This window comes from Ascaphus truei, chromosome 4, assembly GCF_040206685.1.
Source record: "Ascaphus truei isolate aAscTru1 chromosome 4, aAscTru1.hap1, whole genome shotgun sequence".
NCBI lineage: Eukaryota > Metazoa > Chordata > Amphibia > Anura > Ascaphidae > Ascaphus > Ascaphus truei.
Window position 1 is genome coordinate 284,345,805 of NC_134486.1, and position 18,706 is coordinate 284,364,510.

The 18,706-nt window shown below is 39.8% G+C and overlaps 1 long non-coding RNA gene across 1 annotated transcript; it reads left to right on the top strand.

The window, feature by feature from the left end:
* Nucleotides 1–758: 758 nt before the first annotated feature.
* On the top strand, nucleotides 759–3,159 carry LOC142492085 (uncharacterized). The gene is made up of 2 exons (XR_012800725.1): nucleotides 759–835; nucleotides 1,602–3,159. It is a non-coding gene; the product is annotated as an uncharacterized LOC142492085 (long non-coding RNA).
* Nucleotides 3,160–18,706: the final 15,547 nt, after the last annotated feature.

The following is an 18,706-nucleotide window of genomic DNA, read 5'->3' on the forward strand; positions in this document are numbered from 1 at the left end:
GAACAATATAAAGAAATATATTTATTGTTCTTTTTTTAAATCTTTTGTGCATTATTCACAAGTACTGGAGTGCCCCGTGTCTGTGTGTGTGTATATGTGTTTGTGTAATATGTAATTAATAATATAATAAAAGCATTTCGTTAGCCACAGAACGGTATAGTCTATTCATTTTATTTACTTATATATATCTATTTATTTATTTATATAAATCTTTTATTTTGTAATGAAGTGTGTGTGTATGTGTATATATATATATATATACACATACACACACACACTTCATTACAAAATAAAAGATTTAACATACAGATAGCATCCTGAGTAAAATATATAATCTAAAACAACCCAGCCAGTTTCAACTTTATGCAAACGATGAATTAATTCCATAAGTCTAACTGGCGAGAAGAAAGCACGATAGATAGATAGATAGATAGATAGATAGATAGATAGATAGATAGATAGATAGATAGATAGATAGATAGATAGATAGATAGATAGATAGATAGATAGATAGATAGATAGATAGATAGTGCTTTCTTCTCTAACCAGTTAGACTTATGGAATTAATTCATCGTTTGCATAAAGTTGAAACTGTCTGGGTTGTTTTAGATTATATATTTTACTCAGGATGCTATTCGTGTGTTAAATCTTTTGTTTTGTAATGAGGTAAAACAGGAAACATCCCTTATTATGAAAGCAACCCATTTCGTAACAATAACTAACACAACTAGGACAGATGATCAAACAAATACTTTCAGCTGGACTGGTGGATTCCCGAGTATAGAACAAGAGTAACATGGAAACCCAAGCGGCTCTAGTACAAACATGTATGCAGGTGATTATGTGTTTGGGAGAAGTGGGTAGTCTTACATCCATCCCCAAAACCCAAGAGTAGAAGAACTGACATTCTACATTTAGACAATTACATCTACATTCCATTAATAAAAGAATAAGCATATGCCACACACACACACACACACACACACACACACACACACCTTCCTAAAGCATAACAAACAAATCTGCTAATTCCTCATTTAAACTATGTTAGCAGCACAATTTGTTAAAAAAAAAAAAAAGAGAGAGAGAGAGATGTATATTCACAAGATAAGATCTGCATGGGTGTTGAAATAAAAAATAAATTTGTAAGTGCTGAAACCCCATGATCTGCTCCACTTTTCAGCACCTAATATATATATATATAGGGCTTGCGTTTTAGTAAAAGTCCTGTGGCTCAGAGCATCTATTAGCCCTGCTTAATAAATACGTGAAAATAGAAGGCTCTTGTGTGTTTCTCCTAACCTTTCACCTGCAGGACCTGAGCAGCACATCTCAATACCACTTGTGATCCCTGCGCACACAGGCACATTGTATTGAGTGGGCAACCAATGACCTCTCCAAAAATAAGACTTTGATGCCAGTATAACACTGTCCTGATACAGAGTTCTTCTTCATCCTCACTAGAACTGCTCTTTACACTGTCTTTGTATATCACCGGAAAGCATTTATTCAATGTGTTTAACATAGACTCTTAACTTGTGCTGCTTTACTTTAAACGAAATCTTGATATATATTTTTTTCTGTTGTTTTCTATTTCACAGCTTTTTTTTTGTGTGGGTCTGTTTACCTGACCTAAAGTTCAAATGCGACAAGTTTCTGCTAGGGAACGTCATCCTATCTGTTCTCAGGTGCCTCGTGTTCTTCACACCTGATCCACTCCCTTGTGTTCAACAAGCAAGGCAGTGAAATTGAATAGGAATCCTATTATTGCCAGAACCTCACACCATTCAACCCTTCATTCATTAAATATGCATGCTGCAGAGACTGATCTCCTGAAGCTAATGAAGATCATTTTAAAGGGGAGCAGATGCCTGAACAGAATACCCCAACACCTCCTCGACATCACATTACACCTATATCCGCAAAGGTCTTGATTTACACCCTTAGCCCTCGTACCCATGGACCTTTTGCCCCTCATGCCTTTATATTTAGTTTATCTCCCATACTAGTGTAGTAGCTGAAGGCACAATGAATGTATTTATTTGTGATTGCTTTCCCACATACTTTTTGGGGATAGGAACACGACATTGAAAAGGTCACAATAAGAACGCAATCTTCTCTCCTCCTACTCACACCATCGTCTTTGCTAAATGCTGCTAGTAGCTCTGTTGCTGTGCCATTATCTGACCCATACATACCTGGTTATAGGAATTAATGGGAATTATCCTTATTTTACCAGCAGAACCATTATGATTTTCCACCTGTATACTGGCACAGATTTGTGACGGGATAATTGCAGTTTCCTATGAACTAAAACATGGAACTTAGTAACATTGCCTGTGTGAGGTATAAATATTGCATATTACATCTACTATTCAAGTAAGAAAACCGTGCATTGGATCTGAAACCATACCTAATGCAGCATGTTCTTCTTATAAAATAGCATGTTCTTCTTATATTGGCCATAACCATTGCATGCAATTAGCTATTTGGTCAGATTTATTTTATATACAGGTAGTGGTACAGTTTGCTGTTTATCCGGTGATGTAAATTGGCTATTTAGTCAGATTTATTTTATATACAGGTAGTGGTACAGTTTGCTGTTTATCCGGTGATGTAAATTGGCTATTTAGTCAGATTTATTTTATATACAGGTAGTGGTACAGTTTGCTGTTTATCCGGTGATGTAAATGAGTGAAGCTAAAATACACACATTTACTTTAAATCGGTGTATAAACCATTCCTACGAAACACTGTGCATTCACGTAGATATTATACGGTTATATAATCTTCTTGATACGCACCCATACATGGAGGACTGTGGGTTTCAAAGTCAAATGTTAATATTTCGTTGTATATATTTCTATTCATTTCGCATTGCTTCTCCCACAGAATGTGAGAGTTCGTCCTTTTGGGGGGATGTCTGACCATCAAAAAAACAAAGTTCCGCGGTATATCCTGTAATTTAGTGGTCATTTTAATTTAGAACAGAAATGTAAATTCAAGGGTGTAAGTAACATGATGATTCTTCTTTATTAAACGTGTTATTGATGGCGACTCAAACAATGAAATATGACTTGCAATGATGACAAGGTGTGTGGCGACTGTTAAAATCCCTATTTGATGTTGTAACAATAAATATTTGTATTTTAACTTAAATACTCAGTTTATATTATGTCGCTGTGCTCCAGTTCAAGAAAAAGAACAAATCTTTCGAATCGTTTTAGGAGATCCCATGAAATGTAAAGATTTGGAGAAACCCATATTGCCGGATAATCTATAAAACTCAGTGATCAGAAGTAGAAGTTTCTTTCATAACCAGAATTACTTTAAAAATCCCTAGCTTGCTCTAAACGTCAGCATTTTTATTTCAATATACTTGCCATTTAAACTTTGTTCCATCCTAGTAATATTATATGTATTAACTAATTCGTTTTGTCAAATGTATTTGAATTGCATTAATTAGCTGATTTTGATGCTTAAACAAGAAAATAGAATATGTTCCTAAGTGTTACTTTAAGAAATTGTTAGTAGAGTATTTTAACACTGTGTATATTGGTTAAAAGTGGTCGAAATGTGCTAAAACTGCTAAATTCAATGATATTCTGATAATCAAAGAACAAATTTGTGACTTTTTATGTTGCAGATGGGGGTGGCAAATAATAATAAAAAAATAATAATAATATGACGATGGATATATGCTAATTTAATAAGCACCACTTAAATAACACTTCCAGGCACTATACATCTCAGCCCTAAAGCTCTCCCACCCGGTTTGTTCTGTGCATTAGTATCTGACACGGGCACATATTTCCATAGCAGCTTTAATGACATGTGTTGTTGGATTGTAGATGTTATTCCTTACAATAAAAGCTCTATATGGGGGTGTTTTCTTCCAAAAGCATCACCTCCAAATTGTCATGAATACTATTAATTGTCATTAATATATATATATTTTTTTAAATCGTGTTTAACACTTTGGTTGCCAGACACGTTTGCAAATGCAGCTGTTACAAGATTGCCAGCGCAGATCGCAATCCATCCGTTTAATTTCAGTTTTTGTTTTCTTCTTGCCAAAGGCAATCTATTCTTCCTCACCGGTCCGTTTTATTTCTGCACCTAAAAGCCAGGCCCGTCTCACTTTCACCTTCCGTTTCATCACAAGACAATGAGCAGAGATGTGCCATACAAACACACATATGGTCATAGTGATGTGAGGGCTAATTAGTTATCTGAGATATCAGCTATATTCCTTCTGATCCTTGGAGCATTTTCGATAATGACCTAAATGTTTTGGTATGCAATATATATATCATTATAATATATTATTTACGTGATTATAGGAAGTATTACATCTACTGTGTGCTACCTAAAAGCTATAGTTAGATATAGTTAGATATATAGCAACTGTGAGTTTCTATAATCGAGATATATATATATATATATATATATATATATATATATATATATATATATATATATATATATATATATATATATATATATATATATATATATATTTTATATATAATGTATTTATATCAAAACCATAAAACACACACACACCAAATTATACAAATAGATATATACTGTATAATTTTAGAAATAGTACAGTTGCTTATTAATATATCTTATTGTAAGAAATATTCACCATTTATGTTCCCTTCTGTATGTATAAATAACTACATACACAATTTCTTCATCTACTTCGTAGCACGCATTAAAACTCAGCGAGAAGGACATTACTATGCTGAATACAGACAATGCGGAGCTGGATTCGCTTTTCTAGGCTGCCATTCATGGGCAGTAAGCAAACACTGCATACAGTGACACAGATAATTGCATTATCATGCGAATGAGCACTGAAGAAAGTGTGAAACAGCAAGTGTTACCTTGGAGGGGGTAATGGCTTCATGCTTAGATGTTAAAACGGTGATACAATTAAGGGGATTCGTTATTTTAACCCGTTGTTATTCACAGGGCAAATGCAAAAACCCCTATCAATAAAGATGCACCGTTTACACTTTGCCATTACCTTATGAAATGATTCTCTTCCCCAAGACACTGTTCAACTTTCTTCCCCATTATGTGAGTGGAGACACTCAGTCTCTGCCTGGGAATTAGTGGGAGGGGAAAGGCTCATGTTATTTCACCAGATAGAGGGGGGTAAGGGCACTGTTTGAAGGTTTGCAGTGTTTTCTTTCCCCTCCCAAACTGTACGTTTTATTGCTGTTAACCTGACCATGTTCTTCTGCCAGGAGAACAATGGACATCATGTTGAAGACCTCAACCTGTGTAGAAAACTAGCCTGAAACAAAAGGAGCCACACAATGAAATAGTACATTTCCTTCTATTTAAATGCTACATTTACACACACACACACACACAAAAAACTTGCATTGTAGTTTATTACAAGATTAGTTAGAGTAAATGTGTACTTCAGAATTAGGTGATACTTTTTTTTTTGGACTAACAATTGATATTATAAGACAAGATTTTGAGAGTTTTCCTCTCTTCCTAGGGTGAGCAATACTGATTTACAAAGATTCCATAAGTAATTTGCATGTCGTTTCCCAGAATCCCTTGCTGCAGTGGAAGCACTGTATGCTAAGAGATAATGGTGAAATGCAGGGTTGCACACCTGTCTGAGACATGTGAATGTGCTCACAAGTGATATTTGTATTTGCTGTGATTAAAAAAACCAAAACATGATAACATCTAAGGGAGGAGATGTGAATTCATTGTACAGGGGATGGTACATAATCAGACAGGGTAAGACATGGACGAAAGGGTTACTGAGAAATGTGTAGAGAATGTAGGACCATATGAATTAAAATGGCTATTTCTACTTATTTAAAATATTACAAATGTTTTGCATTATAGAAGAACTCTGAAACTACACGACTCTCATAGAAGAAAAATCTGAGATCATTGTTTCCTACAGAAAACTCTTGGACATCTTAAAAAAATTGGCCAAGAAGTTAAAGTTCAAGGTAGAAAATGAGTTGTGTTTTTGAATCCTGAATCTACTACGGGCATATTAATGTGGATACTTTACATAAGTTCAATGTGAGGCTACACCCCATACTTCAAACTCATGAGTGAGCTATTCAGGGGTGCGCAAACGTCCTGCGCTGCGCCCCCTGTCTGCTGTCCCACTGTGTCGCGCCCCCCTTACCTTTAGTGCGGCGTCAAATGACACTGCGGGGTCATGTTACGTGACCCCACGTTGCCATGGCCCGCAGCCGGCTCAATTCAGGCAAGTGAGTTACAGAGGCCTCGTCCTGAAGAGTGTGGGGCCTCTGTAACCGTCACCCCCCCCCCCCCCCCCAAAAAAAATCTCGCGCCCTCAGTTTGCTCACCCCGTATCTAAATTAATACAGTTTTATTGCTACTTTTTCTCTGGTATCCTACAGTAGTCTCTGCATTTGTGATTTAATATTGCACATGTATGTCCGTAGGACTTCCATTCACTTTGATTCAGTGGGGCCAATGCAGTAACTTGCGAGAAGGCTGAATTTGGCTGTTTTATTGCGAGATTGGCATGTAGTATGCAGTTGATGGCGGTATGTGTGCGAGTTACCTGAAAAACGGCATATGCAATTGTTGCCGGAAATCAAGCGCCGGCGGGGTGGCGAGAATGGCTATTTCGCCATATTAAGCAGCACGCAGAATTCAGTAGATGCCGAGTAAGATCTCGGGGGTGCGCGGGAGAAACTCCTTGCGAGAAAAGCGCCAAAAAGCTGCGGCAATACAAGAAGGCACCAACAAGCAGGCGAGAGCCGAAAATTTCAGCTGCTAGTGACATTGTTGTGTCATTGTACTGTTGCTGCTGGCAGCGCAGCTTCAATTGTATTACATGTCATTCAGAACCTGTTACATGTGTTGTTTATAATAAAATACATTATTAATGTTAGCCAAAGGTGTCTGTCTTGTGAATGACAAGAAGCAGGTATGTTCCTAAAACTATCTATTGAGGGACAGCGCTGTGAAAGCCTTGCTAATGTCACTAGCAGCAAGAAACACACTGCTGTGAGTAACAGAATGCGTCAAACTATCATGAGGTGATTTTTTCATGTTCAAAAGTTGCCGCCAAATTCTCCTTCAATACAGATACATGACGTATCTTGCCTCTTGCTGCATGCACGGGTTACAGTACACACAGCAACTCACTGAAATGTACTGTAAGCTTTGCAACAGAGTCCAACACACAGACAGAAATGTACATGAAATGTCACAAGTCACATGCACACATGTATCACCTCTTCACATGTCAAAGAACAGAAGACACAACTGTAGCACTGCACCAGGTATGTTTCTAAAAGTATCTAATTAGGGACAGCAGTAAAAGGTTTGCTAATGTCAGTAACAGCAAGACAGTCACTACCGTGAGTAACTGAATGCTTTAAGCAAGAAGGAGGATTTTTTATTTATGTGCAGAGGTTGACGCCACATTCAAGTGAAATACGGATACATGCAGTCATCCGCCACTGACTGCAGGAACACGGAGCGCTGCGCCTTGTACTCGCAACATGTGCAACTCACCAATTTCCCTCACAATCGCCATTTACTGCATTTAGCAGCAAATTCCCGGCAAACACAGGAGATTTAAGCGCGCTGCCGACACACACATATCGCAAATTGCTGCATAGGCCCCAGTGTGTCCTCTGTGTATTTTTGTCCATGATAAATGAAACTCAACAGGTCGTCGACATGTGACATGTCACATCAAGTTGCAAAGAAAACCATCCTGTGAATTTCTTTAGTAGGAGGATTGAAAAACAAGTTTATAGGCAAACAGAGGGTCTTGGATGAAGCTAAATCAATGGAAGTGAGCTTGCTTGTTTTTGACTATAAATATTGCTACTTCACTAGATTGTTGATGTCAATATGAAGCTCGATAACAGCAGTTTTGCAACTAACATACTGGAAGTTCAAGTCCTTGGTAGGGTAAAAAAAAATCTATTATTTTCTGGTCAGTCTTTCACCTTACAAAAATATTATTCTTAATTAAACACCATTTAGAAGAACACTACGGATCACAACAAGTTTCTTCAAGTAATGAATATGCAAATGAGGTATTGCATATAAACGAAGGGAACTTTTTCCAGGCTATTTGTTACATATTTGCAATTACTCTCCAATTGAAAAAAACTAGAGAGAAAAAGAGAGAAACAGATCATTACTAAAGATTAGCACTCTTTATTTTACACAAGGAAATAATAGATATTTGCCTTTTTGTTTTGATAGATATATTGCATTTAAAATCGGAATCAAAGTATATATATATATATATATATATATATATATATATATATATTTATTTTTTAAATGTTTATGCGACATAGTTTATAACAAGATATAACGAGTTGTGTAAAAAAGATCACCATTCACTCCTCACAAATAAATTAGGAATACAGCTGATTCTAATCTTAATCATTCATGGACAAGTTAAAGCTAACAACCCTTAGAGCAGATATACCTGTATCCATTTTGAAATTCTGAAACATGATACCTAGAAATTCTCCAAATCTCTCCTATTGGACTTGTATCCCTTCCACACTAACTACATCAAAGACTGCCCCACACAACATCATACCATACATGATGCCTGGCCCTATATTGGGTCCTTAACCTGTAACTCAGTATAATTATAGGGTGCATTGTGTCCATATTGGAATAGGTGAATAATACACATATTGGGGGTTATGTATCAAAGTCTCCAGGCCACAACACCAAGGAAAAAGTGGAGCAAACTGCACCAAGTTTATCCATGAAGAACAGCAACTTTTTAGTACATCTGGCACTGTTATTGATCCACATTTGCCCTAATTTTGCAGCCAGAAGACTTTTTGGACATATGTACTAAGCATAACAAATGGAACCTTTGGAGAAAAATTGACACACGGGAATATTACATTTGTATTGCACTTGTGTTTGGGCCTATGTACCAAACATGGTTTTAGTCAACTATTATAGCACACGGAAATGGAATATGCTCGTTGCCCAGATGTAAATGGCATGTACCAAAAAAACAAAGTACTAGTGCACTAGCGGCTAGAGAAAGTAGACTGTGCGTCAAAATTGTCCTCCGAGTTGAACCTGGCGTACACTGAAATGTGTGTTTGTTTATACTGCTAACACAGAATTTAATTATTTGACGCAGTAGGAATGTTTCATTACATAGGTTAACAAAATTTATTATTTTCACATTATGGCTATTATAAATCATATAGAAAGGAAAAAACCTGGGCACTGCGGATTTCTGCTTAGAAAATGTATTTGTGAGCCAAATATGTATGACGTTTCGGCCTCAAGGGCCTTTCTCAAATGCAAATGGCATAGCACTAATCCGCAGTGCCCAGGTTTTTTCCTTTCTATTAGATATTGGAGTAGAGTACCTCACAGAGATTCCTGAACAGGAACACCGGTATTTATATTTCTTTTGCTTTTTGGGGAGTGCAGCATTACTCTACAAATTTGTATTATAAATCATATGACACTAATCATTTAGGTTTAGTAACACTAATTATACATACAAAATAGGCATCATTCTGTTTTAATTTAATTGTTATTATTCAGGTATTCCATCCGGGAAGAAATCTTTTAAAAACACCAAATTATGGATCCTACATTATAAGTCACATAACAACCTTCATACATACATACATACATACAAACACACACACACGTACATACATATATACACACACGTACGTACATACATACATACGATGCACAGTTTATTAAGATTTGTAATACTTTTTTGTACCAAAATGTTGATGCACAAAAGATATCCAAATGTGATCTTAGTACATAGGTTCCTTTGATATATATCCTCCCTGACTTCCAAATAAGCAATTCAATGAGGTCACTAATGGCAATTTAAAGGCTTTTGTGGAAATAGGAGATGAGGATCCATCACTCTGTTTTTTGTTCCTTTGTCTAATGTAGTGATTTAGGAACCCTAGAATTAGATTGTGAAATTCTGGGGAACCCCAACCCTCCCCCGTCTCTCGTCTCCCCATCTCTCGTGTCTCAAATACCACTTGTGAGCACATTCACGTCTTAGACAAGTCTAACAAATTTCTATTCTATGCTTAATCCCTTCAAAACCACATAATCTATTTCCCAACTGTGTTTTGTATGCTATGACGACATTTTGCTAGTGTTCCAAGATCAATTGATGCAATCAGCATGTTAAAAAGTTCTATCTACTTACATGAAAGCTGCAGACCACGCAATATCCTACATGTGTTTGTATTTTTTAATAAATCAGTTCTGTACTATGAGAAAATAGTTGTAGCATTTTTTTTAAAACAACTCTGAAATTACTTTTTAATGTATTATAATGTAAGTATTTTTTTGTTTCTATAGCAACAATTTACAAAGTCACACTCCCTCTTCTGAAACAGACTCTGACCCATTGTATCTAGTAACTGCCTGGTCACATGATCTTCTCCACAGAACTTTACATCTTTGGTCCTCTTCTGCTGCACTGACAGCCATTTAGTGAACCCCTGAACCGAATCTTCGCCGATGGCAGCGTGGACTGCTGCTTTAACAGCGTAATCACGAGGTCCAGCGTTAATATGGGCGTCGTTTCAGGCACAAGCCTAAAACGTTGCTCGTATTAATGCTGTTTGCATTGATTGAATAAATGTCAATTTGTTTTACCGAAGTTGCAGTGCTGGAGGATTAAACAAATTGTGTAATGATGTTATACTGTATTTAGAGGTTCCCATTTTCCTAACAGCACCCACTCATCTTACTGAGGGTGTGTGTGTGTGTGTGTGTGTATATATATATTATACTTTGATGAGTGCTGCCTTCATACTGGAATGTTTTAGGATGGCAGGGAAGTAGCACTGCTGAATCAAGATGCCTTTTTCCCCCCCATGTTCGTATTCCTAGGTTTCTGTAGCAAAGATCTAATCAGTACCTGGCAGCCTCTCAGAAACACACATATCCCTCAGTGACAAAGCACTGCATGATCACACATGCACCAACTCCATCTGCACTGACAGGGCTCCCATATGTGGGCGCGGCCAACAGAATGCAGACCCAGGCGAGGTGGGCGGAGCTTACAGAACAACAACTCTGTAGGGGTGGGGCCAACAGAACCCCGAGTGCATGCAGTGGGCGGAGCTAAGAAGCAGGGAGGCGCGCGTGCAGGACCTTGCAGGGAGCAGGAGGTGTTGTACACCATGTATCGGCTGGGGGAGCACATGGTGAGAGAGGGGAGACATGTATTTCCGCTAATAGTACTGTGACTATTTTGTGTTTAGTGTTTTTCAGATTTAAATTATATGTAGAACACCCAGTGTTGAGTATTACACACAAAAGTGTACACACACACACACTTTATTTGAGTGGGGTGCTGTACACACAACATCAGTAACGTACATAACCATAATGTAAACCTGTGTACCCTTCCCCCCTGCTCCCAGCGTCTGTGTGTGTATACATGTATATATACACATTAAAAAAAAAAGTATATTGGCCAACACACCAAATAATGTTGCTGGCTTAGGCCCCTATTTAATATGCGGTGAAGCCGATTCCCGATGCTGGAACAGATATGATCTCTAGTCAAATAAGTGGCACTGAAATCTTTTCCAGCACAGGGAGATGGCTTCAAAACACATTATAGAGCGGCCGTTCAGATAAATAGATTGCGATGCAAAAATGTCCAGGAATAGCTGATGTTGTCACAGCAGAGCTGTGTTTTTCCCTGACACGTGTGTTACACCCCTGTGGATAGTGGTTTCTCACTAAGCCCATTCCTGATTTTACCCAGAACCATTTGCAGCCCTTGCCATGTACAAATGTCGCCCTCTCCTGAGTCACTGCCTCATGGTCTCTGTTGAATACCTCCTACAGTCTCACCAAGCTGCAAATCATAAATGAAAACCCAATTCAATGTAAAAGGGAAGGTAGATTTGGTAAAGATTGCTGCAGGGGTTTTTTCTTTTTCACAATCAGTTGCGATGGAGACAGGGAAAGTTAAAGTGTGTTAAACATGCCACTTGCATTAGTTTTAGCTCTACCCGTAACTACCTCTTTAAATCGTCAATCTTCACTGGCTGCTTTAACTTTTTTGGGAAGGGGGTGGGGGAGGTAGGTAGTTTTATTCACCAGAATCCCGAGGGTCCTAGTTCCCGAGAGATCTCTTTTCGTCCGAGGGACAATAATATTTCCTCCCAGACGGAACATATCTACTTCGTAATGTACAATTTGGGACAGCCAATAAAAATGTGAAACGTTGACAGTGCAGCTTCCTATTGGTGACCTGGTGGCCATATTGGTACCGTATTGGCCCGAATATAGTACGTCCTCGCACATAATACGACTCTAAAGTTTTGAAGGTGGTCTACAGGAAAAATAAAAGGTGTTGTTAGGCTGCGCATATAATCCGAATACGGTTTTCAGAAGGACATTTTTAGGAAAAAAACAGCACTATATTCAGGCCAATACGGTAGTTTTGTTGTGTCAAACACTGGCACAAACTACAATATCTCAGAAACCAGGGGGCTCCCGTATGTCGGAGGGACCAGGGATAATTTCCTGGGGTTCCCTGGTTCGGGTAATCCTAGGGAAAAAAAAACCCCAACATGTTTTTTTTACGGCGGATTGCTGCTTTAACCCTTTCAGTGCCAGGGAGTTGTGCCACGGACCCTCAGTTTTGGTTTCTGGACGGATGTGACAGGGAGGGGGTAGGCCCCCCTTTTCAGTGGAGTATGCGATCGGAGCGCTGATGAGGTAAGGTGTCTGTTATAAGGACCCTTGGGGTGCTTGAGATGACATGTCACCTGAGTGCCACAGCTCCTGGAAGAACATCATGATCACCTGATGGCAACATCACAGAGGAGCTGAACGGAAGAGACTGGACACAACTACCTGTCTATTAATACTAAAATGTATGTCTTTCAAGATAGAAGTGGTAAAAATGAGCTGTTATTGGGGAACGAGAGAAGCGAGGAGGATAAAGAGTTGCGATTCCTACAATGAAGGGAGGAAAAGAGCAGTGGTGTTCATGTGAATTGAGGTGACCCTAATCCTGTTAAATAAGGGATGCCATGTATTATAAACGCTTTATTGTATGTCTTTATTTATATAATGCCAAAAGTGTACTCGGCGCTTCACAAAGAATAAAGTACGGGGAATTATAATAATACAATAAGCGCAGCAAAATCTGACAATAGGAAAGGAAATCCCTGCCCCGAAGAGCTTACAATCTAAGCAAGCTTTATGTAATATTCTTTATGAAGAGGAAGGTGCAGTCGCATTTTCTTTATAACTTTGTAAAATGTCTGCTTCCAAAGAATTCAACAATGCAGTTCTCTATATATGAGAGAGTGCAGAGACTTTGTGGGGAGATGTATCCACTGAAAGAAAGCATGAGTAGAAGCTTTGCTCCATTTTCGGCTGACTCTTGTGTCCAATGTAAGAGTTCCCTAATTGTTGGCCAGAAAAGTTTTACGCAACTTTATTCTTTGTACTTTTTAACCACAATGACAGGATAAGAGAGACTTAGAAACACAGAACTTAAATATGTCTTGTTATTATCTGTGTAGCATAAGTTTTTGTCTTATTCCTTCTATCCTACATTTCATACTGATGCACAGGACACAAAGAGCTGAACCTTCATGCATTGGAAGATCTTGATGCATTGACTCAAAGATTAAAAAATGAAAATGATGCAGTTTGTGCCAATTTTGCTTTGAATTGACCTTGATTCATCTCCATAAATAACTCTCTACAAAGAGTTTGTGATATGAAAGTTGTACATATCTGCCAGTATACAACATTACCAGCTATATCCTTTGTATACAGGGCCACAGACAGATTTCCCGGGGCCCAGAACTAGATTTATGTCCTGTTCCCCTGCCCTGTGTCGGCGGTATTGCGAGCCCCACGATTTCACACCTCACGAGCCTCCTCTATTTCACCCCCTCTTCCCGTGTATTTATCTCCCCTGCGTCTCTCTTACGCCCTCTTTTCCTCACTCCCTCACCCCTCTCGCTCCCCACCACCTTCTGTCAATTACCCCACTCTCACTCAATCCCCCCCACAAAATACACAATAGACACCACCCCAATACATATTAAAAAGACACCACCCCCCAATACATATTAAAAAGACACTCACCCACCCCACCAATACATATAAAAAAGACCCCCACTCCCCTCAATACATATTTAAAAAAAAAAAAACACTCCCCCTCAATACATATTAAAAAAGAGCAACACTCCCCCCCCCCATACACACACACACACACACACACACACATATATATATATATATATATATATATATATATATATATATATATATATATATATATATATATATATATATATATATATTAGACTTATTTTGGGGGTGGTCAGGCTGTGCACGGCGGCTGGCGCTGCCAGTTGACCCCAACCTCTGGCCAGGCCCGGCTGCCGGTCATAGCCGGGCACTGGCTCTCTATCAGCTGCAGGCCTCTTCCTCAATCTGTCCCACGCCGAGCTTCCAAAGTCAGCGCGCACCGGAATCTGAGTCCCAGCTTCCTTCTGGCGCGCTGATGTCAGAGAGGCCAGTGGGGGCCGTCAGCGTTGGAAGCTCGGCGTGGGACACAGTGTGAGGAAGAGGCCTTCAGCTGAGGGAGAGCAGGGGCCCGGCTGCGACTGGCAGCCTGGCCAGATGTCGGGGCCAACGCAGCCCCCGGGCCTGGGAAACTGAATTCATGTTCGGTAACTGTCATCTGCGTACTGGCTGCACTGTCGGCACATCTGTACTGAAGGTCGATGTGTGACATACTCCTTTTCAGAATCTTGTCCATTCATTTTGAGATATACATATGTTCATACATAAAAATGGACAAAAATATTACACATTTAGGAGCCGGATAACAAAACTTTGGGTCCTAAAAATGCTGAGGGGAGAGTCATGTGGCTGCTCTGGCCTCTTCTGCCTCCCCCCAGGTGTTCAAGTTTGACTCCTAAAAAATCCCCACCCCCCTGTCGTCGACAGCTCTGTATGTCAGAGTGAGTGTCGGTGTGTATCTGCCACACACTCACACACACAAATTCAGACACGCCCCCTACCTCATGGAGAGCCCAGACTGGCAGATTGCTGCAGCTCTACGCCTCTGTCCACACACCTCTGCCGTCTGCTCTCCGACCCCCCCCCCCCCCCTGCACAGCACACTAAGCAGAGAAGCTCTCACAAACCTATCACTCACCACCGCGGTAACATATAGCATGCTTGATCACACTTTGATGTTGTGCTAGGAAAGCAGGATTGGGAGCTCTGTGACTGGCTGCGGCGGTGATTGACAGTGATAGGTCAGAGCTGCTCCACAGCATAGGCGCCAGGGAGAAAAATGTAGGGTCGACTGGGAAATTTTAGGTGTGTGTGTGATATATAGTAACGTGAATATACTGAACATTGTCATTTCATTTAGGTCCATACAAGTAAACTGTCTTATCCAGAATCATGCTAAAGGTAAAGTCCCAATGGAGCCACATTTCACTAATTACATTGATCTCTTCAGTTGGTTGTTCAACTAGATTATTCTTGTGTTTTTTGTTTTTAATGTTAAAGTCACACAATTTTTCAATAATTTCTCCTGGAAATATCAGAATATGTAATTGGGTTGTTCTGCTCTTATGCCCACTTTATCTCATTTTTTTAAATGATTTGACAGTCAAGGTAGGTCCATCAATCTGATTTACCTTTCGGGGTGGAGCAAACAAGATGATCATTTCTTCTGCCCTTCATAGTCCCAGTGGGAAATGAAAACATGACAAAGTTCCCGAACGTTCAGTAATATTTTAATAGAATTGTATGCTTGTGCTATTCCATATTTTGTTTGTAACAAACAAGGCATTGGGATTCCCATTAAACATCCTAACGGAGCCCTCAGGAAATCTCAATCCTCTTAGCTCCCTACTGCCAGAGGGTCCAACTCAGCAATTGTTCACAAGCCCGCCTGCCTACAAAGGGGTTAATTCTCACCACTGCACCTTTGTTTCATTGAAGGCCCTCAACCGCAGGGTATCTGTGCAGGCTACGTCTGCCTGTGTTCCTTTGAAGCCCACAAAACAATAGTCTGAGTTGTAGCCCTGAAGACACTTGATACCTATTTTACTTGGTTATAATAAAGGGAGGGAGTCTTCCATGTCAAGACCCTTTCTAGAAGTCTTTCAGAAATAATAACAGAGTGACTCCTTGATCCAAAGTGACTTCTTGGTTCTTGGTTGAGTGTGACCCGAGGTCAAAGTTTGATGGCCGTGGAGGAGAGTTTCTTGACAGCAGAAGAAGTGCTAAAATAGCACAAAATGAAACAAATACCTATAGCTTTTGGCTAATTTCCTTTTCTAGCGCACACATACACCCAGAAAAGGTGTATTTTAATGTCGATTAGAACCTCTATACAGTGATTGCTCACTGCAAGCATAGAGCCACTACTTTCCACGGCTCTTTGACTGTAGGACTTGAAACATCTAGTAAGTTTTATCATACACACATCACTTGGATGTGTGTATTGTTAGGTAGATTCCTCTGATCTGTCTGTGGGCATGCAAGTGTAATCAGAGACGGAAAGTAGCAGTCTGGTTACACTTCTCACTGAAAGAGAACTTTCATCCCAATAGCCTTGTTTGTTTTTTAGGTTTACACCAAAGACAAGTTGAATCCAGCGAGCAAAGCAAACAATAATAAAAAAAAAAAAAAAAAAAGTTGACGGCTTTGACATGCTCATGGCTTTCCCTTAAAAGCAAACAGGTGAGTGATGCTTTTTATGTATTTTCTTATAGCTTTCTTTATACTTCTGTTGTGCAATCCTCATAAAGATGGCGGCTTGTTGAGTTAAGGAATATTGTTTTTGAGCACTATTACCATGTCTTTTATACTCTGTTGGCTTCAACAGTTAGCACCCATTTCACAATTTTTTGTTTCTGTAGCGCTGCCTCCCCGCCTCTGGGTAACTTGGCTGCTACTGAGTGTGGTGTGCTGTACCTGTTGGCTTGCAGGAGAGCTGAGGTGCCGCCGATGGTATTGAGGAAACAGGACAGATTTTTGATGTAGATTCAGTCTCTGGGTGCTAGCGTCTCCATCCACCACAGGCTCCAGGATTGCGGAAGGCAACCCCTATGGTAGAACCAGTCCATACTCCCCATGATTGACTGCAGACTGAAGGCAGGAGTATATTGAAACAGGAGCTCTTTATTTAGCATTCACTGCATACAGCATGTTACTACAGAGAGTACTGCTTTCTCTCTCAGGTCCCAGACCTCAGGATGGTCTCTGTGGCAGATCTTCCTTTAGGCCTTTTTCACAGTCCCCTAGTGGGACTGATCATATAGTCCCACCCCAGAGTGCGAGACACACACAGTACTCACTCAATTTCTAGAGTACTCAGGACTGACTTAATTTAGGGCTGTCTCTTCCTAAGTGCAGAAGGGGAGGGCACAAGGCATGCACCCACAATTGGGTAGCACACATACCATGTCCCACCTCCACTCCTGCCACTCAAGGAATCTACATTGGGGAGTGGTAAATCCAAGATGTGCCTGACACTGCTTGCACCTACCAAGACTTACATGCCAGGGAGGGCAGACTGGCAGCCAGAACCAGCCATGGCTACATTTCTTTTACAAAAAGCATTTACTTTTCACTTTTTTCAGCCTAATCACTAATTTAACTTTCATGTCATCCAGTAGTTTTCAATGCAATTGAAATAATTTCCGCTGTGGCCTGTAAGGTGCAGACACCTTTATGAGAACGGTTGTACCATTTGCCATGTAACGTAGGAGAATTTCCTGCAATATTGGAATCACTCCAGCTTTCTTCCCTTATTTGAAGATGATCCCTTCATGGAATAGCGCTGTGTAGTCCATTATGCGCAAACAGCAGTCCCCTCGCTCAAATTATTTAGCCATTTTTAAATCAATTAAACCAGGGGACACCCCACATTAAGAAGTTAAGCTCATCTAGCGCTCTTCTTGCTCTGTCCTTTCCTGAAATACAAATGGCCGTAAACGAGCCATGGAATGAATGGAAACAATACTCTGACGCATGGCATCTGCCTCACTGATTGGCTGTCATGGCTGGCGCCCATATTTGTGGATGGAGGAACAGATGGCCAGATCATCTGGAGATTAGTACAAATACCAAACACTTGTGTGTCTTTAAGGCTACAGTCCCTGCAGTTTCTCCCGTTGAGTTAGCCAGACGAATGAACTTTTTCTGTTTTCATATTGGTTTACTGAGCCGTCATGGTCACGATCACCTGTTGTGACATTTTCCAGTCATTTTCTCTTTTGATTGTATATTTTTTTTTCTTAAGGGACCGCACTATGCTTTTCCACACACTGCTTTTTCATTGAGCATTTATCAGTGCAAGTTTGAAACCAGTATGGTGCTTTTATTGAGTAAAAAAAAAACCATGTACCTAAAAAAAAAAAGCCAAAGGCATCAAACATTTTGTGATTTATTGTTGTGCTTCTCACGGCTAGGTATAGTGCCATATTTGCAAAACTAGTAATATCTTGGAAACGGGGGGCTCCCTGGAGGTCAGTGGACTGCGGATGAATTTTAGGGCAGAGGTGCGCAAACTTTTGTCTGCACCCCCCTACCTGCACACTCTTGCCTTGTCTCCTGCGTTTCTGATGTCACAACATCATGTGACCCACGCTGCCATGGCGACACGTCA